This window comes from Bubalus bubalis, chromosome 15 (assembly GCF_019923935.1).
Source record: "Bubalus bubalis isolate 160015118507 breed Murrah chromosome 15, NDDB_SH_1, whole genome shotgun sequence".
In the NCBI taxonomy this organism is placed as follows: Eukaryota; Metazoa; Chordata; class Mammalia; order Artiodactyla; family Bovidae; genus Bubalus; species Bubalus bubalis.
Genome location: NC_059171.1, coordinates 12,816,170 through 12,841,484, shown reverse-complemented (window position 1 = coordinate 12,841,484; position 25,315 = coordinate 12,816,170). Strand labels below are relative to the sequence as shown.

At 43.3% G+C, this 25,315-nt stretch overlaps 2 long non-coding RNA genes across 2 annotated transcripts in view; one reads left to right on the top strand and one right to left on the bottom strand.

Moving 5' to 3' along the window:
• The window catches only part of LOC123329427, a 35,974-nt gene extending 14,655 nt beyond the window's left edge, over positions 1 to 21,319 (bottom strand). Inside the window, exon 1 of the long non-coding RNA XR_006544837.2 lies at positions 21,194 to 21,319. This is a non-coding gene — a long non-coding RNA (uncharacterized LOC123329427). The remainder of the gene's footprint in view (positions 1 to 21,193) is intronic.
• Positions 18,278 to 24,630, top strand: LOC123329428. The gene is made up of 3 exons (XR_006544838.2): positions 18,278 to 20,171; positions 20,942 to 22,074; positions 23,834 to 24,630. It is a non-coding gene; the product is annotated as an uncharacterized LOC123329428 (long non-coding RNA).
• The last annotated feature ends 685 nt before the right edge of the window (positions 24,631 to 25,315 follow it).

Genomic DNA, 25,315 nt, shown 5'->3' with positions numbered 1-25,315 from the left:
AGTAGCTTACTGCAGGATACATTTTTGTTATCTTTTGAAACTCTCAGCTGAGATGAAAAGATTGGGAGCAGGGGTGAAGAAAAGGGGCGACCCCAAAGATGAAAAAAGGTCATGAAAGTCGATTTGGGATGGAGCAGCATGAAATGAAAGCACCTACCCGAGAGGGGCAGGTGGAGGGTCGTTTTTGAGTCTTTAGTAGGCCCGCTTCAGGGGGACTGGAACGTCAGGGGAATCCAGCAGCTCCATCACATCTCAAGAGCAGTGACTGCACGGAGTCTAACGTAGGCGACTCAAGCAACACGGGCTTGTGAGGGATGGGACTGTCAGGGTTCCACAGTTTGACATCTGCTAAGATTATCGAGCTCCTTCGTTTGATTTTATACTGACCAAAGACTAGTCACTGTGGCATTGTCTGTAAAATCGAAAATGCTAGGAACAACCTAAATGTTTACACATAGAATAGTTGAAAATCTTGTGGTACATTGCAAAATGGAAGTCAATGCTCATTGGTTTTAAAAAAGGAGATCAAATCTATGAACTGATTTGGAGCAATTTCTGAGGCTCTGAAGTGGAAAAAAAGCAAAGTGCAAAAGAGTATTTAAGATACCCTGTATGCAAGAAAGAAGGGAATGTAAGAAAACACACCTGTATCTGGTCATTTGTACAAAATATAGGAAGAATAAACCAGCAGCTAAACCTTCAGAAAGAAGGTGAAGTTGCTCAGTCATGTCTGACCCTTTGCGACCCCATGGACTGCAGCTGCCAGGCTCCTCTGCCCATGGGATTCTCCAGGCAAGAATACTGGAGTGAGTTGCCATTTCCTTCTCCAGGGGCTCTTCCCAACCCAGGGATCAGCCTGGGTCTCCTACATTGCAGGCAGACTCCTTACTGTGTGAACCATCAGGGAAGTTATTAAACCTTCAGAGGGCAGAGAAAAAAGCCAAAGAGAGGAATTGGGACAGGTTCCTTGGGATGAGGAAAGCGCAATGTTTCTCTTGAGTGTCCCTTTTGTACAGTTTTGGCTTTCAGAAACCACAGTAATGCTCCCAGCACCCCCACAAAATAAAAGATGAAAATCAACCGGGGTGTGTGAAGGAGGAATCTCAAATTTGGAACCAGTTACAATTGCACCTATTACAAATGACAATATAACCACACTGAAGGTGTGGTTAAGTAACTGGAAATTAGCATTTTGAATGGGTACTATTAATATAAGGCTAAGATGAAAAGAACCGTAGACAAATAAGCCAAGTGGTCATCTGGGCTCACAAAGGTATGAGTTAGCAATTCTATCATTCTGTGTGTATGTTAGGACTGGACATGTGAACGGAATATATGGTGGATAATGAGAGCCAGTTTCACACCCCCTGACACAGACACACACTAAGGTAACCCCAAGCAAGGTCAGAGCTTCTGTAATCCCTTCCCCTTCAGTGAAGGCTGAACCAGTGGTTGCTTCTAACCAACAGAATATGGCAAAGGTGAAGGGACTTTGTAGATGTAATAAAGTCCCTAATCGGCTGATTTTAAGGTCAAAAGAGTCTCCTGGATGGACTGAACAATCAGGCAAGCCCTCTGAAAGAGAGTCTAGATGCTAAACTTCATTAATTATGATGGGAGTGCAAATTAAAACCATAATGAAATACAATTATATATTCACTTGATTGGCAAAAATTCAATGCTGACAATGACAAGCGGAGGTGGGTCTACTGTTCACACAACCACCCCGTGTCCTGGTAGCTCCGTTCCAGGTACAGACCATACAGAAATGTGTGCTTCTGTGCATTAGGACTCTCGTCCCAAAATTTTCCTTTCAGCATTTTTTTCCCAACAGCCAGAAACTGGAAACAACCCAAACGCTCGCCGGTGGTAGGCTGGATAAACTGGCGCACCCATGTGGTGCACTGCTATGTAATCGTGACAGTGGACCACCTGTAGCCATACCCGTCAGATAGGAGCGATTTTTGAAATGTGAGAAAAGGAAATCACGCGAGAGTGGGGGAGAACTGGGCTCTAGGAGCCAGGGTTGGAGAAAGATACACTGTTCACTGTGTACATCCTTTTGTATTTAACTCAACTTCAATGAAACTAAGTAACTGTTTTTCAGCTTCTTGGTTCTATTCCAGACCTACTAAATCGGAATCTCCAGAGGATGCCTAGGAATCTGGGTTCTTCCAGCTCCCTGTGATGTTTAGGCAACTGAAGTTGAGAATCCCTGGTGGCAGAAGAGGGAGTCAGAGCAGACTGGGCTGTCAGGAATTCCAGGGACCACATCCCAGTCCTCCTTGTCCCTCCCCAGAAGCTGGGAGCCCTAGCTCTTTCCTTGGGAGCAGACATCCCAGGCACAGCTCTTGAAGGCTGGTTCCCGTTGCTGCCCTGGAAATAAGAGGCACTGGCCCACCCACCACAAAGTGCGTTCTTAGTCTCAGGTGACCAGCCAGAGAAGAGTGTGACTGCTCCCTGCTCCCTGTCTCATCCTTCTATCTTGATCTCCTTCCTTCCTTTAGTGGCTCTGCCTCTGTTTCATTAGACCATGGATGATACGCAGTTGAGAATTATATTAAGACTTGAGTTCTGTGTCTTTGGGTTAATTTTAGGTCTAAAATACTAAGGTATCCTTCTTTAGCATGCAAATTTATATTTTGAATAAAAACTTCTGCCGGAATGTACAATTTTGGATCCCATAAGGCTGCAGACTCTAGACCTGGCCTTTCCAGATGGTAGCCCCTAGCCACAAGTGGTTATTTTAATTGGAATCAAATAAAATTAAGAGTTCAGCCCCTCAGTCACAGCAGTCATATTCAAGTGTTCAATAGCCACATGTGGCCAGGGGATACCATAATAGACAGTTTCAGATACAGAACATTTCCTTCACCCATAACAATCTCTATGCCTCGCAACAGTTCCACAGCTCCTGTGTAGCAGTCTCGGACCGCTGCTCTGCCAGGCAGCTTTCCCCCACTTTATCAGATAATCTGCTTTAAGTCATCAGAACTATGCAGGCTGTCATCCTCTTTCTTCACGGCCACTCTCCTTCCCACCCAGCCTCAACGCCATTCTGCACCATCCTCATGATCGCATGCTTAACTCTGCGCCTTCTCTCTTTCAGACATGCCTCCTCTGCTGATCTCCAACCTCATGTTAATCCAAATGCAGGCCTTTGTTTCTACACTCAAGCTGCCTAAGAGCTACTGGAGGAAATCACACAACTGTGGGGACTGGGGCCATGAGACACTCGGGGGGTACAAGCTCGAGCTTGATTGTTGGGCCATCCTATTGTGCACCCCTGGTCAACTTGACACAATTCCCCTTCTCTGCTCACCTCAAGACTCCTATCCCAGGGCCATCAAGCTTTAATGTGCAGACGAATCATTTGGGAGATCTTATGAAGAATGCAGGTTCTGATCCACTAGGTCCAGGGTGGGGCCAGAGACTCTGCATTTCTTAACGGGCTCACCCTAGAGAAGTTTGTGAAGCTGAAAAGTGGATTAGCAGTTACAGAGCTGACCAGGCTTTGTTGATGATAAATGAAGCCTCTAAAATAACAGTAACAGAGTCTGACATGGTGGCTTCCCTGGACAGCTTCTTTCTCAATCAGCCTTCCCAGGACCTGCTTGTCCCTATTATCTCTGAAACCCCGGGAGGCCCTGGCCAAGGTTTCCTGCTTCACATCAAGCCTGGACCCCAGGGGACATGAACGGCACCTGGCTTTGTCTCCCTGATGAGCCTAGGCTGTGTCGATGGCACCCATCAGTAAGGGAGTCAAACGGATCAGTACGTTGCACTTAGAAGTTTCTGAGTTTTCACAGGTCAGGCAGTAGTTTTTTGGGGAAGAAAAATGACATACATCTACCCAGAAATCCAGAACAAGTTAGAAAGTCTTGGAACTAGGGAACATCTTACAAAAAGTTTTGCTGATCCAAAAACATGTAGCGTTTGGCAAACACGTGCTGCAGAATGCATTTGCAGCCCCAGAGTTCTGCAGAAGCACCTGAGGGATTAACACAAGAAACTGCTGTTAATACTCTTGCTCTTAAGCAAAATGATGAAGAAGTTGACGTATAGCAATGTAAATAAACTCAAGAATTCCTTCTTGTATACTTTGTCATATAATTGGATTGGTAGAACTTGCGTGAGGTCACAACATTCAGAGGAGGACTTGACAAATTAAAAGGACATCAGTTTCAGGTTCCAACTAAAAGGTTGCGCCTCCCTTTTAATAGAATCTGTACATTTGACATTTTCTAAAATCTCTGTAGTGCTGACATACTAAATTTCGTCTAGGTGGAGAGTCTCTCTGGCTATATTTTCTATTTTAAAACCATAAAGTGGGGGTGCCATTGCTAAGACACTTCTTGGTAATTCAAATACCTGGTTATTATACAAAAATAATCCACTTCAGACCCAAAGACTTATTATGTTTACTGTCAGTTTTGGCAGAACTGACTTTTACATCTATTTTCCAGTTGAAATACCCTCGTCAGAGACTGGGAAATGTTGAGTTCAAGTCATATCCCATAGCTACACCTGTGCTGTGACTGAAATTCCAGTAAGTGTGTGAAATGATCCCGAGGAAGTACAGCTGACGAAGATGTGACTAAGTGCCTCTGTGCCTCTCACACGGGGCCCTGGGGAACAGGCAGAAACCAGGGGACTGCGCTCCTTGGAGTGTTATTGTAGTATTTTTTTTATAGGAGCTTAAATATTGACACTACCCTTTTCAGTGGCTTGTCTTCTAAATTCATTCTTCTGGCTGTTTTTCTGTTTGTTTGTTTTTTAATAGGTAAGGTAAGCTAAAATTGGGCCTACTCTGTAGTAATTTCTTTAAATGTAAATGCTAAATACACAGAAGTGTCTGACAGGATGACAGCTGGGCTGTAGGAGCCGGGTCATGAATGGGGTGTGAAAGGCAGGGCGCTGGCCTCTCTCCCTCAGACGGAAGGGCCGGGGACAGCGGCTCTCCTAAGGAAGTTTCTTGCTGTTGGGTGGTATTGATCCCATGGACAAGCACCTGGCTGGCCTCTGTGTGATTCGTTGTGTTGATTCGGTGTTAAGTTGCTACTGAGAAACAACCTTATGCCATCTTGCTACTTCCCTCAGCTCCTTAAAGACTTACAAACTCACTGCACATTCCTGCCTCACTGCCTGAGCTGTATACACCGTTTCTGCTTACCTGCCGTTGGCGGGAATTTCAGTCGGTGGTCTCTACTAGTCACAAGGGAGAAGGGGAAGCATATTTGGCCCTTCTTTCAGCCAAATAAGGGGATCTACTACTGACGAAGAGCGAGGGCACGGACGCCAGGGTGGGGTGCCTCCCCACCCTCCCACTGGAAGCCGCTCATCCTACAAGGCCTAGGACAGGCATCACTTACTCCCACGGGTCTTCCTGTTTCTTCCTAGTCCCCCTCAGCAGACTCCCAGCCACTCATTTCTCTGAAGCCCCACTTCTACTTTTTCTTGCTTTGGGGCCTTGACAACCAGATCTATGCACCTTCCCAGGGCTCAGGCTAAATTTAGGACCTGAGCCTTGGACACCTGTGGCTCAGTTTCATGCGGGGCTCCACATGTTACCCACTCCATGCTTCTAAGAACCGTATGTTCACGTTTGTGTGGAGAACCTGGGACATGTGTGGCAATTTGCAGCCTGAGACCCCTGGACTTGTAGGAAAACCAGTAAAAATATCTATGCCATTTTCAATATAAATATTGAGGCTGCAATATATATTAAGCTAACAAATCTTACGCACAGCCTGAATTGTATGTTATTGTTGTTCTGTCGCTCAGTCATGTCCGACTCTGCAACCCCATGGACTGCAGCACGCCAGGCCTCCCTGTCCTTCACCATCTCCCAGAGCTTGCTCAAACTCACATCCACTGAGTCGGTGATGCCATCCAACCATCTCATCCACGTGGTCCCCTTCTCCTTTCGCCTTCAATCTTTCCCAGCATCAGGGTCTTTTCCAATGAGTCAGCTCTTCGCATCAGGTGGCCAAAGCACTGGAGCTTCAGCTTCAACATCAGTCCTTCCAATGAACACCCAGGACTGATCTCCTTTAGGATGGACTGGTTGGATCTCCTTGTAGTCCAAGGAACTCTCAAGAGGCTTCTCCAACACCACAGTTCAGAAGCATCTATTCTTTGGCACTCAGCTTTCTTCACAGTCCAACACTCACACTCACACATGACCACTGGAAAAACCATAACCTTCACTAGACAGACTTTTGTTGGCAAAGCAATATCTCTGCTTTTTAATATGCCGTCTAGGTTTGTCATAGATTTCCCTCCAAGGAGCAAGCGTCTTTTAATTTTATAGCTGTAGTCATCATCGGCAGTGATTTTGGAGCCCAGGAAAATAAAGTCTCTCACTGTTTCCATTGTTTCCCCATGTATTTGCCACGAAGTGGTGGGACTGGATACCTTGATCTTCCTTTTTGAAGGCTGAGTTTTAAGCCAGCTTTTTCACTCTCCTCTTTCACCTTCATCAAGAGGCTCTTCGGTTCTTCCTGACTTTCTGCCATAAGGCTGGTGTCATCTGCATATCTGAGGTTATTGATATTTCTCCCGGCAGTCTTTATTCTGGCTTGTGCTTTATCCAGCCCAGCATTGTGCATGATATACTCTGCATATAAGTTAAATAAACAGGGTGACAATATACAGCCTTGATGTACTCCTTTCTCAATTTTGAACCAGTCTGTTGTTTCAAGTCTGGTTCTACCTGTTGCTTCTTGACCTGCATACAGATTTCTCAAGAGGCAGGTCAGGTGGTCTGCTATTCCCATCTTTTTAAGAATTTTCCACAGTTTGTTGTGATCCACACAGTCAAAGACTTTACCATAGTCAATGAAGCAGAAGTAGATGTTTTTCTGGAAATCCCTTGCTTTTTCGATGAGCCAGCAGATGCTGGCAATTTGACCTCTGGTTCCTCTCCTTTTTCTATATCCAGCTTGAACATCTGGAAGTTCTTGGTTCACAAAGTGTTGAAGCCTAGCTTGGAGAATTTTGAGTATTACTTTGTATACTTTGTATTACTTTGTATTATTTTGTACAAGTCAAAATATTTGTTGTTTCTATAAATGAAATTTCAGTGCCAACCAGAACCTTTGTTTGGCAGCTAGAGCTCCAAGACTAAAGGGGTCTCTGGTTAAAAACAAACAAAAATGTATTTTCACCATCTTAGGTGCTCAAGAAACATTTTCTCATGAAGGGAACTATTATTTCTTTCATTACATGAAACGTATCTTCCAAAAAGAGTAGGCCCATGGGATGTCCCTGATATGGACAGGGACATAACGATGGACATTGAGGATGCCCCTTAATGCAGTGGTTAAGACCCTGCACCGCCAATGCAGGGACACAGGTTCAATCCCTAGTCAGGAACTAAGAATCACATGATATGAGTCGTGGCCAAAAGATTTTTTAAATGGGCCCATAGTTGCTTATTGGCAATTCTGAAGTCTGAGAGCTCTTAAAACCAAGTTATTTCATAGCTTTGGCACAAAACTAATTTTGCAGCAAAACTGCTTGAACTGACGTAAGACTCAGTTGTGTCATAACATTCCTCCCAAAATATCTGCTGAATACTGGTGTTTTGTTGCTTTTTTTTTTTTTCTGGTTCTTTTATAACCGTAAAAACGTCAAACAGAGTCAAAGATACCCTGTGGTAATAGTGAGAAGATAAAAAGAAGAAAAGAAGTGTCTTTCATTAACAACAGCACAGCACAGTGGCGTTATTACAGAAGCTTGATCCTGCAGTCTGTGAGGCATCTGACTGGAGATTATGAAGTAGAATAATTATGAAATATGACTTAAAGAAACAGATGTTGTTTAAGGTATACAGTGATGATGGACAAAAATTAGTAAAAATAAAAAACCAGAAAATGTTGCATAGAACAAAAAAAGTTAAGACCTTGACCAAGTTTTGGCTCAGTGGATTCCACAAGAAGGGAATGTGTATCTGGAATATATGCCACGAAGAATGGAACCTGAAGGTCTGTGTGAACATTTATTAGAATTGGCTACAGATACTGAAGAAGCAGGGTAGAGCCCCTGGAGGAAGGCAAGGCAACCCGCTCCAGGAGTCTTACCTGGAGAATCCCATGGACAGTGGGGCTTGGCAGGCCATAGTCCACGGGGTTGCAAAGAGTTGGACCCAACTGAAGTGCCTTAGAGGGCACGTTGAAGAAGCATCACTGTGTGAAATGATCTGGAAATCAAGTGGGAAAAGCTTCTAATGATCAGAAAATTATATGGGCAAATTTGATAAACTCATGCCTGACGAAAACCTTATCCTTGAACAAACTGACAGTGTAGACAAAACTCTTTCCTGGAGATATACTCTCGGAAAGACGTGCACAGCACTGAAGAGTGACCACAGGTCGTGGGGGTGCTATGACCGCTGCCCCGTAGACAAACTAGCAGCATCTGGAGGGGGCAGCCCCTCAGATGTCAGAAAGGCTTATGTCATTTACCTGCGCTGCACGACGCAAACAGGACACCGGTAGCCAGAGAAATACAGTGATTTACCGGGGCTGCACACAGGACACAGGTAACCAGAGAAATACTGTGATTTACTGGGGCTGCACACAGGACACCGGTAGCCAGAGAAATACGGTGATGGGTTCGTGAGGATTTACAGGGGTATTCCCTGCAGGCAGGCTGCCTCAGAAGGACTGCAAGATGTTACTTTTCCTAGAGAAGTGCTCCACAAGACCACCCTGAATTTCCTGTGATGCAAATGTGGAATTATCCTCAGTGAAGAACAAGTAAAATCATTTAAAAGTAAGACAAATATTGTCCTAGGTGCTTGCTTGCTGAAATTAACAAGGGTCTCAGAATCAAAGTGTTTCTGGAAAAGTTCAATCTTCAGGATGCCATTAGGTGCTCAGGCTTGGAATTACAGTGATACATCAATATTAAAAGTGCTTTTCACTGATATGATGCATAAACAGTCACTAATCATGAGAAAATTCAGACAAACTCAATTCGAGGGACGTTTTTCAAAATACCTCACCAACACTTCTCAAGAGTTTAAGGTTGTGAAAAACAAGGAAAGATGGAAACTGCCATAGGTTCAAGGAGAAACCAGGGAGACATGATGATGAAATGCAGCAGGGTAAACTGAATTGGATCCTAGACCAGGGGAAAAAAAGGCCATTAATGAGAAAACTGGTGAAATCTGATAAACTGTGGGCTTTAATGAATAGTACAATACCATTGTTAATTTCTTAGTTTTGGCAAATATGCCATGGTTATTTAACATTAGTGGAAGATGGGCTCAGGGTATATGGGAACTCTGTACTATCTTTGCAATTTTTCTGAAAATCTAAGATTATTTCAAATTTAAAAGTCTATTTTTAATAATGCTTGAATTTTTTTGTTTACAGTGATGTTTGAGGCTAAATCCACAGATGAATACTTTAAAGAATTACCTATCACTAATGAGAAGACTACTTTTTGCTAAAAGTTTATGAGCTAAAAGTATAAACTGACATCAAAGAAGCATTCCACATTGATGATGATACTTCCATTGGGCACGTCTTGAGTGAGAAAATGCTGAAGTGGCTTTGTGTGTGTGTGTGAATGTATTTTTTTTTTTATTGTGGTAAAATACACATCATAAAATTAATCATCTTAACCATTTTTTTGTAAGTGAATATTTGCTAAATCTTTTTTTTTTTTTTTTAAGGACTGGTGTTTGTTTATTTGGCTGCACCACAGAGTATGCAGGATCTTAATTCCTTGACCAGGGACTGAACCTGTGTCCCCTGCGGTGGAAGCACAGAGTCCTAACCAGTGGACCGCCAGGGAATTTCCATCTTAGCCATTTTTAAGTGTACAATTCAGTGGTATTAAAATATAGTTACGCTGCTGCACAACCATCACTATATCACCCATCCCCAAACTCTTTTCATCTTGTGAAACTTAAACTTTTTACCTATAAACACTAACTCCCCAGACTTCCCTCCTCTCAGCCCCTGACAACCACCATTATAATTTCTGTGTTTATGATTTGGACTACTCTAAATATCTCAAGGAATTAAAGAGCCTCTTGATGAAGTTGAAAGAGGAGAGTGAAAAAAGCTGGCTTAAAACTCAACATTCAAAAAACGAAGATCATGGCATCCAGTCCCATAACTTCATGGCAAATACATGGGGAAACAATGGGAACAGTGACGGACTTTGTTTTCTTGGGCTCCAAAATCACTGTGGACGGTGACTGCAGCCATGAAATTAAAAGACGCTTGCTCCATGGAAGAAAAGCAATGACAAACCTAGACAGCGTATTAAAAAGCAGAGACATTACTTTGCCAACAAAGGTCTGTATAGTCAAAGCTGTGGTTTTTCCAGTAGTCATGTATGGATGTGAGACCTGGACAATAAAAAAGGCTGAGTGCCAAAGAAATCAATGCCTTCAAACTATGGGGTTGGAGAAGACATTGAGAATCTCACGGACTGCAAGGAGGTGAAACCAGCCAATCTTAAAGGAAATCAATCCTGAATATTCATCAGAAGGACTGATTCTGAAGCTGAAGCTCCAATACTTTAGCCACCTGATGTGAAGATCTGACTCATTAGGAAAGATCCTGATGCTGGGAAAGATTGAAGGCAGGAGAAGAGGGTTACAGAGGATGAGATGGTTAGATGGCATCACTGACTTGATGGACATGAGTTTGAGCGAGCTCTGGGAGATAGTGAAGGACAGGGAAGCCTGACGTGCTGCAGTCTATGGGGTTGCAAGAGTGGGACACAACTGAGTGACTGAACAACAAGTACCTCAAGGAAGTGGAATCATACAGTATTTGTCTTTTTTGTGGCTGGCTTATTTCACTTAGCCTAATGTCCTCCAAGTTCATGCATGCTGTAGCATATTGCAGAATTTCCTTCTTTTTTTAAGGCTGACTTGTATGTATATACTACAATTTGCTTATCCATTCATCAGTGATGGATATTTGAGTTGCTTCCATGTCTTAGCTAATGAAAATAGTGCTGCCATGAAAATGGGGGTACAAATATCTCTGAGACCCAGTTTTAAATTATTCTGAGTATACAGCCAGAAATGGGATTGCTGGATTATATAGTAATTCCATTTTTAATTTTTTGAGCAACTGTCACACTGCTTTTGCACAGTGACTACACCATTTTGCATTCCCACCAGCAGAGCACAGGTGCTCCAGTCTCTCCTCATCCTTTCCAATACCTGTCATTTGGTTTTCTGATAGTAGCTATCCTAATGACTGTGTGAAACGGTTTTAAATACAGATCATCACGAGGATAACAGTGATGATGGATATGACTTTGTAAACACGGGTGGAAAAAAACAGCCCTACATGGGATGGTGAAATTGTGTTATTAGTCAGGGGCTAGCCTTGAACCATGCCGCATTTATCAGTGAGCGTGAGCTAATGGTGATTTTCATAATTTAAGAGGGACTGCTTAGATGGAAACCTACATTAGCGAAGCATTTGACCTGCTGCTGCTACTGCTAAGTCACTTCAGTCGTGTCCGACTCTGTGTGACCCCATAGATGGCAGCCCACCAGGCTCCCCCATCCCTGGGATTCTCCAGGCAAGAACACTGTAGTGGGTTGCCATTTCCTTCTCCAATGCATGAAAGTGAAAAGTGAAAGTGAAGTCGCTCAGTTGTGCCCGACTCTTAGCGACCCCCTAGACTGCAGCCTGCCAGGCTCCTCCATCCATGGGATTTTCCAGGCAAGGGTGCTGGAGTGGGGTGCCATTGCCTTCTCCCATTTGACCTGAGAAGTACTTAAAATGGCCCTTAGTCCTGCTCCTGCCAGCAGGGGGCGCTCCGGCTGCTGCTGGCGACACGCACTGAGGTTCCTCCTCTAAGACGCTCAAGCAACCAGGGGCAACGGATGTTCACCTTTGTCTTTGCACAGGCATATTTAGCTGAATTCAAACCTGTGTATCTTGAAAGATTTATAAAATGTTTTCTTAGAAATAAGACTACTAGAGTATTCTGTATTTATCCCACTATTTCATTTTGGTGATTTTGTTATTTAAATAAACTACCCACTCTTTGTCCTAATAAATACTTCACTACAGAAATATTAACATATTTGACCATTGTATGCTACGTCAGACTCTGCTGGGGTTACTAAATTACATACTACTGCTTAAGAAACCTGAAAAATTCTGAATTCCAAAACTGACCAGGCCCCAAGGATTTTCTATTATAGACTGTGGATATTCTTTTAGTCAAAAAGCAAATAATGTACTTGCGAGAGATCATTCTGTTGTTCCAAGTTAAAAATCCTGTTTGAACAATTTCTAACACCTGCCACACTTGGCTGTCCAGACTTCTAACTATAGGCAGCTATACTATCTTCCCTCATAGGATAAAGACCTCTGTTATATTCTGGCACTAATACCAAAACAAAACTTACTTTTTTACACAATGGAACTGAAAAGTTTAATCATCTTTGGAGCTAATACTTCCAGACTGTATCACCCTCTAATTAGGGGCCTTTACAAGATTATATGAAGCATGAATTAATTTCTCCCTAATAATTCAGCATCGTCATTATGAAGACCAGTTATTCATTGTGAAAACAGGGCCTAGCCCCCAGACCATCTGGCTTCCTGAGTACTTGTGCTCGCACTTTAGTCCTCCATGCACGCCTGGGCTCAGACCCTCCTGTCTGCTCTCAGCGTAACTGCCATAGCATCATTACTGGAAAAGCTTGTTCAGGTTATCTAAAGTAAGAATAAATGATCCCACAGGAGCCAGAACGTCAGACATCTGTTTTGGCTATTCAGCGGCCCTCTTCCTTCCTCTCTACTTTGCAGCTGGGTTACTTGTAACTGAGGCACCAGGTAAATAACACCAGAGAGCCATGGTGCCATTGCACATTATTCTTCATCTCCATAAGGATTAAGGGGAGCAGAGACACTGTATCACCCCTTTGGTAGGCCAGTGCCACACTGTGCACATCAGGATAACACACTCTGGTACCACAGCCAACATATTTTGCTTGTGTTTTAATATTCTACTACAAATTGCTTGTATAGAGGGAAAAAGAAACGAATGTTTACAGAGGGATTACAATGTGCTTTGCATATGCCACTGCCTTGCATCACACATGGGGATGTAGGTATTACTCCCCTTTTCAGATGAGTGAAAGGAAAAGTCATTCAGTCATGTCCGACTCTGAGAACGCCATGGACTGTGTAGCCCGCCAAGCTTCTCTGTCCATGGAATTCTCCAGGCCAGAACACAGGAGTGGGTATCCTTTCCCTTCTCCAGAGGATCTTCCCAACCCAGGGATTGAACCCAGGTCTCTCACATTGCAGGTGGATTCTTTATTGTCTGAGCCACCAGGGAAGTCCTTTACAGATGAGGACTGAGGTTAAATACTTTACCAAATCTTCCACAAGTATTAAGTGACAGAAACTAGATTATAACCCATCTGTCTAACCTATTCTCTCAAAATTTTTTTCACTTTATTAAAAAAAATCATAAACTCATTGTGTACTTGTTATAGCAAGGCAAACAACACAGATATGCTGATGTCTCCTTCCACATTCTGTCTGCCCTCGAAGCATAAATTTCATCAGCTGAGTTGGTATCCTGCCAATCCCTCTGAATACTCACATACTGATGATGCCTGACTTACTATGGTTCCACTGACAACTTTAGACTTTACAGTACAGCTCAAAAGTGATAGGCATTCAGTACAGTCTGTACTCAAATTCTGAGTGTTGATCTTTTCTCAGGTTCGCAACATGCCATCCGATACTCTCAAACCACAGACCACAGCTACCAGTTAGTCACACCATCAGGAGGGTAAACAGCCAATGCCCTTACAATCATCCTGTACCCAGAAAACTATCCCAATGGTCACATTCAGTATTTAGTAAATTACATGAGACATTCAACACTTTATTATAAAATAGGGTTTGTATCAACTTTGCCCAACTGTAGGCTAATGGCAGTGTTCTGAGCATGTTTAAGGTAGATGACTCGAAGCTATGAAGTTGAGACTTAGTTCAGTGGCTCAGTCGTGTCTGACTCTGTGACCCCATGGACTGCAGCACGCCAGGCTTCCCTGTCCATCATCAACTCCCGGAGCTTGCTCAAAGTCATGTCCATTGAGTTGGTGTTGCCATCCAACCATCTCATCCTCTTTCGGCCCCTTCTCCTCCTGCCTTCAATCTTTCCCAGCATCAGGGTCTTTTCCAGTGAGTCAGTTCTTTGCATGAGGTGGCCAAAGTATTGGAGTTTCAGCTTCAGCATCAGTCCTTCCAATGAATATTCAGGACTAATTTCCTTTAGGACTGACTGGTTTGATCTCCTTGCAGTGCAAGGGACTATCAAGAGTCCTTTCCAACACATTTCAAAAGCATCCATTCTTTGGTGCTCAGCTTTCTATATAGTCCATCTCTCACATCCATACATGACTACTGGAAAAAGCCATAGCTTTGACTAGACGGAACTTTGTTGGAAAAGTAATGTTTCTGCTTTTTAATATGCTATCTAGGTATGTCATTGCTTTTCTTTCAAGGAGCAAGCGTCTTTTAATTTCATGGCTGCAGTCACCATCTGCAGTGATTTTGGAACCCCAAAAAATCAAGTAACCATGTCCTTGTTTCCCCATGTATTTGCCATGAAGTGATGGGACCAGATGCCATGATCTTAGTTTTCTGAATGTTATGCTTTAAGCCAACTTTTTCACTCTCCTTTTTCACCTTCATTAAGAGGCTCTTTAGTTCTTCTTCGCTTTGCCATAAGAGTGGTATCATCTGCATATCTAAGGTTATTGATATTTCTCCCAGCAATCTTGATTCCAGCTTGTGCTTCATCCAGCCTGGCATTTCGCATGATGTACTCTCTGGGAGTTAGTGATAGACAGGGAGGACTGGCGTGCTACGGTTCATGGGGTCACAAAGAGTTGGACACAACTAAGCGACTGAACTGAACTGACTCTGCATATAAGTTAAATAAGCAGGGTGACAATATACAGCCTTGATGTACTCCTTTCCCAATTTTCAAACAGTCTGTTGTTCCATGTCCAATTCTAACTGTTGCTTCTTGACCTGCTTACAGATTTCTCAGGAGGCAGGTCAGGTGGTCTGGTATTCCTATCTCTTGAAGAATTTTCCACAGTTTGTTGTGATCCACACAGTCAAAGGCTTTGGCGTAGTCAATAAAGCACAAGTAGACGTTTTTCTGGAACTCTCTTGCTTTTTTCAATGATCCAACAGACGTTGGCAATTTGACCTCTGGTTCCTCTCTGTCTTTTCTAAATCCAGCTTGAACATCTGGAAGTTCACAGTTCACGTACTGTTGAAGCCTGGCTTGGAGAATTTTGAGCATTACTTTACTAGCATGTGAGATGAGTGCAATTGTGTGGTAGTTTGAGCATTCTTTGGCATTGCCTTTCTTTGGGATTGGAAGAAAACTGACCTTTTCCAGCCCTGTGGCCACTGCTGACTTTTCCAAATTTGTTGGCATACTGAGTGCAGCACTTTCACAGCATCATCTTTTAGGATTTGAAATAGCTCAACTGGAATTCCATCACCTCTGCTAGCTTTGTTCATAGTGATGCTCCCTAAGGCCCACTTGACTTCACATTCCAGGACGTCTGGCTCTAGGTCAGTGATCACACCATCGTGATTATCTGGGTCATGAAGATCTTTTTTGTATAGTTCTTCTGTGTATTCTCACCACCTCTTCTTAATATCTTCTGCTTCTGTTAGATCCATACCATTTCTGTCCTTTATTTCTGTCCTGAAGCTATGAAGTACAGAAGATTAGGTGTCTTAAATGTATTTTTAACTTTTTACCATGGGTTTATTGGGATGCATCATTAATCTGTCCGTTTCATCATAGGTGATTAGAATGCAAAACTAGGAAGTCAAGAGATACCTGGAATAACAGGTAAGTTTGGCCTTATAAATAAACCAGGAGAAAGGCTAACAGAGTTTTGTCAAGAGAACACAATGGTCATAGCAAACCTTTTCCAACAACACAACAGACTCCACACATGAACATCACCAGATAGTCAATACCGAAATCAGATTGATTATGTCTTTTGCAGCTAAAGATGGAGAAGCTCTGTATAGCGAGTAAAGACAAGAACTGGAGCTGACTGTGTCTCAGATTATCAGCTCCTTATTGCACAAGTCAGGGTTAAATTGAAGAAAGTAGGGAAAATCACTAGGTCACTCAGGTATGATGTAAATCAAATTCCTTATGATTATATAGTGGAGGTGATGAATAGATTTAAGGGGTTAGATTCTGGTAGACAGAGTGCCTGAAGAACTATGGATGGAAGTTTGTAACATTGTACAGGAGGCAGTGACCAAAACAATCCCAAAGAAAAAAGAAATGCAAGAAGTCAACGTGGTTGTTTGAAGAGGCTTTACAAATAACTGAGAAAAGAAGAGAAACAGAAGGCAAGAGAGAAAGGGAAAGATATACCCAACTGAATAGCAAGGAGAGAAAAGAAGGCCTTCTTAAATAAACAATGAAAAGAAATAGAGGAAAACAATAGAATGGGAAAGACAAGAGGTCTCTTCAAGAAAACTGGAGCTATCAAGGGAACATTTCATGCAAGGATGGGCATGATAAAGGACAGAAGGACCTAACAGAAGCAGAAGAGATTAGAAAGAGGTGGCAAGAATACACAGAAAAACTAAAAAAGAAAGGTCTTAATAACTTGAATAATCACAATGGTGTAGTCACTCACCTAGAGCCAGACATCCTGGAGTGTGAAGTCAAGTGGGCTTTAGGAAGCATTACTAAGAACAAAGCTAGTGGAGGTGATAGAATTCCAGCTGAGCTATTTAAAATCTTGAAAGATGGTGCTATTAAAGTGTTACACTCAACATGTCAGCAAATTTGGAAAACTCAGCAGTGACCACAAAACTGGAAAAGGTCAGCTCTCATTCCAATTCCAAAGAAGGACAATGCCAAAGAATGTCCAAAGGGTGAAAGTGTTAGTCGTTCAGTCATGTCCGACTCTTTGTGACCCCATGTACTGTCGCCTGCCAGACTCCTGTGCATGGGATTCTCCAGGCAAGAATACTGGATTGGGTTGCCATTTCCTTTTCCAGGGGACCTTCCTGACCCAGAGATAGAAACCAAGTCTCCTGCAGTGCCAGCAGAATCTTTACCAACTACCATACAATTGTGCTCATTTCCCATGCTAGCAAGGTGATGCTCAAAATCCTTCAAGCTGAGATTCAACAATACATGGACCGAGAACTTGCAAGTGTACAAGCTGGGTGTCTAAGAGGCAGATGAACTAGAGATCAAGTTGCCAACATTCATTGGATTATGGAGAAAGCAAGGGGGTTCCAGAAAAATGCCTACTTCTGCTTCACTGACTATACTAAAGCCTTTGTCTGTGTGGATCACAAAAACTGTGGAAAATTCTTAAAGAGATAGGAATATCAAATCAACTCACCTGTCTCCTGAGAAACCTGTGTACAGGTCAATAAGCAATAGCTGGAACCAGATGTGGAACAATGGACTGGTTTAAAATCAGGAAAGGAATGAATTAAGGCTGTATACTGTCACCCTGCTTATATAACTTATATGCAGAGTACATCATGTGAAGTGCTGGGCTGGAGGAAGCACAAGTTGGAATCAAGATTGCCGGGAGAAATATCAACAACCTCAGATATGCAGATGATAACACTAATGGAGTAAAATGAAGAGGAACTAAAGAGCCTCTTGATGAAGGTGAAAGAGAAGAGTGAAAAAGCTGGCTTGAAACCCAACATTAAAAAAACTAAGATCACAGGATCTGGTCCCATCACTTCTTGGCAAATAGGAGGAGAAAAAGTAGAAACAGTGACAGACTTTATTTTCTCCGGCTCCAAAATCACTGCAGATGATGACTGCAACTGTCAAGTTAAAAGGTACTTGCTCCTTGGAAGGAAAGCTATGACAAACCAAACCTAGATAGCACATTAAAAAGCAGACATGATGACTTGGCTGACAAAAGTCTGTATAAACAAAGCTATGGTTTTTCCAGTAGTCATCTACAGATGTGAGAGTTGGAACATAAAGAGGCTGAGTGCTGAAGAACGGAAGTTTTCACATTGTGGTGCTGGAGCAGACTCTTGAGAGTCCCTTACTCTGCAAGAAGATCAAACCAATTAATCCTAAAGGAAATCGACCATGAATGTTCATTGGAAGGACTGATGTTGAAGCTAAAGCTCCAATACTTTGGCCACCTGATTCAAAGAGCCAACTTACTAGAAAAGACTCTGATGCTGGGAAAGATTGAAAGCAAAAGAAGGGGGCTGCAGATGATGAGATGGTTAGATAGGATCACTAACTCAATGGAATTTGAGCAAAGTGTGAGCAATGTCAGAGAAACAGTGGAAGACAGAGGAGCCTGATGTGCTACAGCGCACAGGGTCCCAGAGCGGACACGACTCAGTGACTGACGGCAGCTGCACACAGATCCCCAAGGTGAGATCACCCCATTAACGTTACTCTGTTACTCGGTGTCTACATTTATATCGTACACAGTTTTCCAAGTGTATACATGTAACCCTCACTCATTAAAAAGTAACTGCATGCTATATTCTGAATTACAGATAAACCATAATTTATTCAACATTTCCTGACAGAAACTCAAATTGTCTTTAGTTTTTTTGCAGTCACAGACTGAGCCTTAGTAAACTTCCTCGGACATAGAACCTTACAAACTGGACCCTTGATTTCACAGGATAAATGAACAAAAATGGCATTGCTGAATTTAATCTCTGTATTTTTTAATAGGTGGCTGTATGCCCAAAAGGAATAGCAATTCATATTTACAGCAGCAATGGATGAGTGCTCATTGTCTCACCCTCTTGCCAGATACACTACCAAGGTCTCTGAGATAATATTTTGCCTATTTGATAGTCAAAACTGGTATTTCATTGCATTTGTTTGATTACCAGTAAAATTTGGATCTGCACTCTTCTGTTATCAGGGTTAGACTCATAAAAAAGAGCAATGTGCAAGGCCAAACAATGCAATCTGCCTCCAAGGCTGGTAGTTATCCCCACAAGACAGGGGCAAGGTCTGTTGGATTCTGGGCAAAGCCCACCCTCAGTCAGACAGTAGGGTCTATACCCAGGGCATCAGAGAAAGAAAGGAAGACACAACTGGACTTGGAGGTGTGAATGGTTCAATAATAACAATAAATAAATGGAGAGGTAAGTGGGGTCATTCTTATTAACTCTCAAAGGCTGTATCAAAACCAGGTCTTACACGGGAGGGGATAAGGAACACTGAAAACCAGATGCTTCTTTTACAGCCTTTGCCCCTCACCTGCAGGGTAAATAAGAAAGAAGAAAAAGAAATGACAAAAAGAGAAAGAAAAAAAAAACCCAGTTTCCTTGAGTGAGGCCCAGGCTCCTGTAAGAGGGCAGGGTGTCTGGAGCCTCTGATACAGGAAAGCAGACAGAGCATGGGCCTCCCACAGCTCATCCCACCGCCTCCAACTGCGAGTGAAATCTGAAGACCAGCCAGAGGCCAGCGTGGAGGGGCCGCCCTCAGCCAAACCACGGCTCAAACCAGAGGCCTGCCTCTGGACAGGTCGTAGAAGTTCTCCAAAATGTCTTTTTCCATTTTGAAAAATGAGAGAGGGGTTTGGAATTTCTGATGTGGAAGGCCACTTCCGATTCTAAGATTCTATAATTCCAAAGATAAAATGTTAATAGTTTTCTGATAATTCCAGCTCATCTCTAAGTGGTATCCATGAAAAAGTTGAAAGGTCGTACAATTTGCAGTCTAGGGTTCAGGTCCCAACCTGCCAGCTATGTGATCTTAGACAAGCGCTGTGATTCCTCTGAGACTTTCCTCATCTATAAAATGGACAAAATAAACCTCATAGTGTTGCTATAAGATTTAAGCATTTGAGAGGGTACTTATAAGGTTAAAACAAACTCAGCAGAACGTTCTTACTAAGTCTGAGACGCTCGTTCCCATTTCTTCCCTTAGTTTAAACTTCACTAATCAGATACTTAGATCATTCATTCTGAAAATATTGAAAGAATGTCTTCTGTTCTAGGCACTGGAGATACTTTAGTGAATAAGACGATGGAGGTCACTGACATCACAGGACTTGGACCTGAAGATGTTCTTTTAACATCTGCATCAGACAAGGAAATCCGGACATGTAAACATTTTAGCAAGCTACATAAAAGGTAAACAAGTTGTGTCCAGTATTGTAGATATGAATTCAATAAATATGTGCCGAGCTCCTACTACTGCCCCAGAACTAAGGACCAGGCACTGTTCTAGGTGTTGGGAGGCTGAGCTCTGCACAAGGCAGACCAGGTCTCTGGCCTTCTGAAGCTTACAATCCACCAAAAGAGTTGAATCAACCAGACTACCGCTAATTATATGAGTACATATGACTTCCCTGGTGGTTCAGATGGTAAAGAATCTGCCTGCAATTCAGGAGATCCAGGTTCGATCCCTGGGTTGGACGATCCCCTGGAGAAGGAAATGGCAACCCACTCCAGCATTCTTGCCTGGAGAATTCCATGGACAGAGGAGCCTGGCGGGCTACAGTCCATGGGGTTGCAGAGTTGAACACAACTGAGCGACTAACATATATATACATATATATATATATATTTTATTACATATGTAAGGCACAGCCAAAGAGAAGTATGAAGCTGCTATGAGAAGTGTGAACATGGCTCTGGACCCAGGGCTGCGGGCCTCTTCTCAGGCTACACTCAGGATGGGAGACATCATAAACTCTGACTTGTCCCCCTCATGTCTCATTTCTCCTTCCAACTATTGAGCCTGGACAAGTTAACCGCCTTTACCAAGCAATGAGATGTCTGGGTGGAGAAAGTAACCACAAGTATTTTTCAGCTGTGGTCAGTTGTTACGGCTTAATTAGATTTTCAAACAGCATTCACCCATTCTGCTGAAGTGTGACTCAGCTTCATCCTTCTTTCAGGTTCCTCTGAATTTACCCGGTGACTCACTTAACGTAACGACTCCACAGCCAGTAACAGACCACCAGCTGCCCTCTGACCTCTGAAGTATTGATCACTGTGCTGCATACTCAGCTGTTCATTCAGCAACTGTGGATTCTTTTACATGCAACATGGTACTAGGTCCTTGCTTCTGGCATCTACAATCACATTTGAAAACTTATATCAGCCACAGGTCATTTGCATCTCTCTTTGAAGACAGTATGAGTGGATACCATTTGATTAAAGGAGATACAGGAACTCCCATGAAGGAGACATCACTTCTGGCTAGGGAAGCGGAGGCTGCAGCTCTGATGAGAACCTGCTTCATCTGGGACACTTTACGTAGATTCTTGGATTTGATGTGGAATACTGCACAAAGACCTTGGAGGTGGAGACCTTGAGTAATGGGAAGAATTAGGAAACGCAGAAATGAAGTTTCAACTGAGAATTTATCCACGGCCCAATGCTGGTCAGGCACCCAGGTGAGCAGTGTGGACCTTGGAGCAAAGGACTTTCAGCAGGAGACACACACAAATAAACAGGCAATTACAACTACGATATGGTGTAAGGTGTGCTACGATAGATAAAAACACTGGGGTAATGGGAGAACACAATAAGGCGTATTTGTCAGGATTTGTTCAGTTGCACTTAAGCTAAACTGTGACGGACTGGCTTATGTCACCAGGAACCTCGGTGGATCCAGGACTTAAGGAAGCTCTGTGTGTCACCACGTCCTGTAATTTTGCAGATGGTGTGTTCTTCCAGATGAACGTTCTTTGACACAGTGACCCCAGACGCAAGAGGCAGGCTTCCAGCTAGCTCCAGTGGAAGGAAGTTAGGGAGGGACTTTGGCCCTGCTTGGGCCGTTCAGCTTTCCCTTAAACTGTTGCCTAGGGAAAGGGAACTATGATTAACACACTGGGTTTATGCGTCTATCCCTGTTGGTGGACGGGTAGAGACGGGGAGGGGGGCGGCGGGGTGCTGGGGGGGGGGGGGTTGGGGGGGCGGCAGGGGGTGGTGGAAGAAATACATGCTGGGTCACCAAAAACAACGGCTACCATGAAGAGGCCCTAAAGGGAACACGGGCTGGAACAGAGAACAAGGCGTGTGCACGGTGAGTTCCTGGGCTGCTGGGAGATTAGTCTGGCCAGAGCCGGGGTCACACCCAAGAGCAGGGAGGGAAACTGAGGCCAGACTGCAGGGCTTTGAATGCCTGGCCAGGGACGCTAGGTCAGCCTGATGGGTACGTGGTGACGGTTCTGTGCAGAATCTTTCCCGTTTTCCTGAAAATCATTCAGAGCAACAAGAACAGAGGTGTGAAACACCAACAAGCTTACATCTTTAGTAAACAAAACAAGGAAAGGAGAAGTTTCACAGACTTCGCATGGTGTGCGGTGTCACCCCCACCGCCAACAAACACGGGAAACTATAATGGGAGGTTCAGCAGGTGCCCCAGGGAAGGGCAGAAATGGCACAAGGGTCCTGAGGGGGCAGGTCTCAGCAATGCCCAGTGAAAATTCAGCCCAGGAGACGACTCGGCCTGGGTGGGAACAGCTGGGTGAGCGGGACTAAGGAGGAAGAGGGCAGGGACACTGGGGAGGAAGAAATAAATCTGTGAGTGACTGGGGCAGCCACAGTTGCAGCTCAGGAAAGCGAGGAGAGCAGGCAGGCAGGAAGGGGCAGGATGCCTGGGAATCAGGGGCTGGGGGAGGAACCAGGATGAATGATAGGAGCTCAGCTGAGCCAGGTTACAGCTCTAAACAGAGAGGACACCCTGATGCACGAAGGTGCCACAAAGTCAGGTATACGCACGACAGAGGCAGGAAGCCTTGAGCTGAGAAATGCGGACAGCTCCCTCGTTCCCATCATGGGATTCTCTTGCTAACAGTCGTTTTAGAAAACTCTGACTCATTCCAAAATGATAAAAAGTTAGAGGTCAACATTCAATCAAAGGCATTGTCAGGAACACATCTCTACAAAAGTACCGTCAGAAGAAAACTCTGAAGAGGAGCAACGAAACTTCCCTGCAGGCTAAAAAAACTCAACAGAAAAATGTGGCCACGAAGCAGAAGCAAGTTTTATTCCAACGTCCCATGATGAAGTTTTACAAATGTAATGAGGCAGCGGCAGTTAAGCAGGGAGCTGACAAAGCAGAAATGGTTCAAGGAGGGGATGGTAAGGTCAAGGACCAGAAGGGGACAGAGAGCGGGAGGGCAGGGGACATAGGGAGTAAGCCTAAGAAAAATAAATGCCAGACGTTTCAGAACAAAAACCAATTACAAGGAACACAAGAGAGACCAGACACCACTTTGAGGGATACCGTGGAAGATACAGAGAAATAAAAGTGAAGATAAAGTGGAAATTAATAAAAATCATTAGAGACAGAGTGATGGGGAAGAAGACAGGCTAAGGGAAACTGCACAAACATCAGGTCAGGGTAACTGAGGGAAAAACCCAAAACAAGCCAACAGAACGGATACTTTAAAATGAGCCCAATTTTAAGTAGGGATTGGAGGGAGAGCTAGGCCCAGGTCACAGACCTGAATTTAGTAGCGAGGCGGGGAGGGCAGGCCCAGCAGTCTTCTGCAAGGCTGCATATCTGGGGGCAGGTCAGAGGCATCTTCCCTGGGGGCTCTGGGGCGCTTCCCCTGAACTGCAGTATCGCAGGAGGGACACAGAGGGAATGGACCAAGCATCTCTGCTCCCTGGTCCTGGCTCAGCCCCTTGGAGGGCTGGGGGGGGGGGGGGGGGGGGGCTAGCACCTTAGATACAAGTTAGCAATTAGAGAACCAAAACTACAGAGATTAATGTAATAAACAGGTACCCAGCACCCAACTTTATAAAATCTTAACATTTTACCATATTTGCTTCAGATGTTTTTAAGGAGAAAAACAAGTTTACTGATACAGCTGAAGCCAATTGTGAACCCCTTGGATCCCATTCATCCCCACAACCCAGGTGAGATACCAGTAGCCTGAACTTGGTCACTGCTTGCTGGCTTTTATGCTATTACTGTATAAGTAAGTATCCATAACGATATGTAGTATTTCTTTCACAAGCTTTCAAATTTGATATAAAGGTATCATACTGAATGTTTTGATCTAAAATTTGCTTCCCCTCCACCAAACATTATGTTTTTGAAATTTGTCTATGTTGACACATGTGGCTGTACTTCATTTTAACCACAATAGAGCACAAGGTATCCATGCGGCCTTCTGTCCATGGACCTCTGGAGAAAGGTCTGATGGTTATTTTATAAAACTAAAGCACATACCCACCAATTCACCTCTTAGGTACCACTCAAAGGAAATGAATATGCTTGTCCACAAAAAAGAAAGAAACCAGACACAAAATAGTGTATATGCAAGATTCCATTTCTGTGTATAATATATACAAACACATATACATTCATATATATTCATAGTATGACCAATCTATGGTGGAAAAAAGAATGGTGGCTACCTCTACGAAGGTGAAAATGGGAATTAACAAGAAAAGGAAACTGCGGAAGTGTCAGGAGTTTGGGTTACACAAGTGTATCTGTTAAGAATGTATACTTAATATTTGTATTTTTCATTGAAATTTTATCAAAGAAAAAACTAAACAAATATTGAACAATGGAGAAAAGACAATCTCTTCAATAAGTATTACTGGGAAAACTGGACAACTGTATGTAAAATAATAAATTTTTAAAAATGTATTAAAACCTAAATATAAGATCTAAATACCTACAACTCCTAGAAGAGAACACAGGCAGAATGCTCTTTGACATAAATCACAGTGATATTTTTTTGGATCTCTCACCTGAGGCAAAAGAAACAAAAGCAAAAATAAATAAGAGGGGCCTAATTAAGTTTACAAGGTTTTGCACAGAAAAAGAAAACAATCAACAAAATGAAAAGACAACCTACTGAATGGGAGAAAATATTTGCAAATGATATGACCAATAATGGGTTAATAACCAAAATATATAAACAGCTCATACAACTCAGTATAAAAAAAAAATGAGCAGAAGGCTGAAAAGACTTTTCCAAAGCAGACAGACAGACGGCCACAGGCCCCTGAAAAGATGTTCCAATCGCTAATCGTCAGAGAAATGCAAATCAAAAATCACAGTGAGATGGCAATTCACACCTGTCAGAATGGCTGTCATTAAAATGTCTGCAAGTAACGAACGCTGGTGAGGATGTGGAGAAAAACGAAACCTAGAGCACGGCTAGCAGGGGTGCGAACGGGTGCAGTCACTACAGAGAATGGCATGCAGTTTCCTTCGTAAACTGAAAACAGAACTACCACACGATCCAGCAATCCCACTGCTGGGTCCAGATCCAAAGAAAACAAACACATTCAAAAAA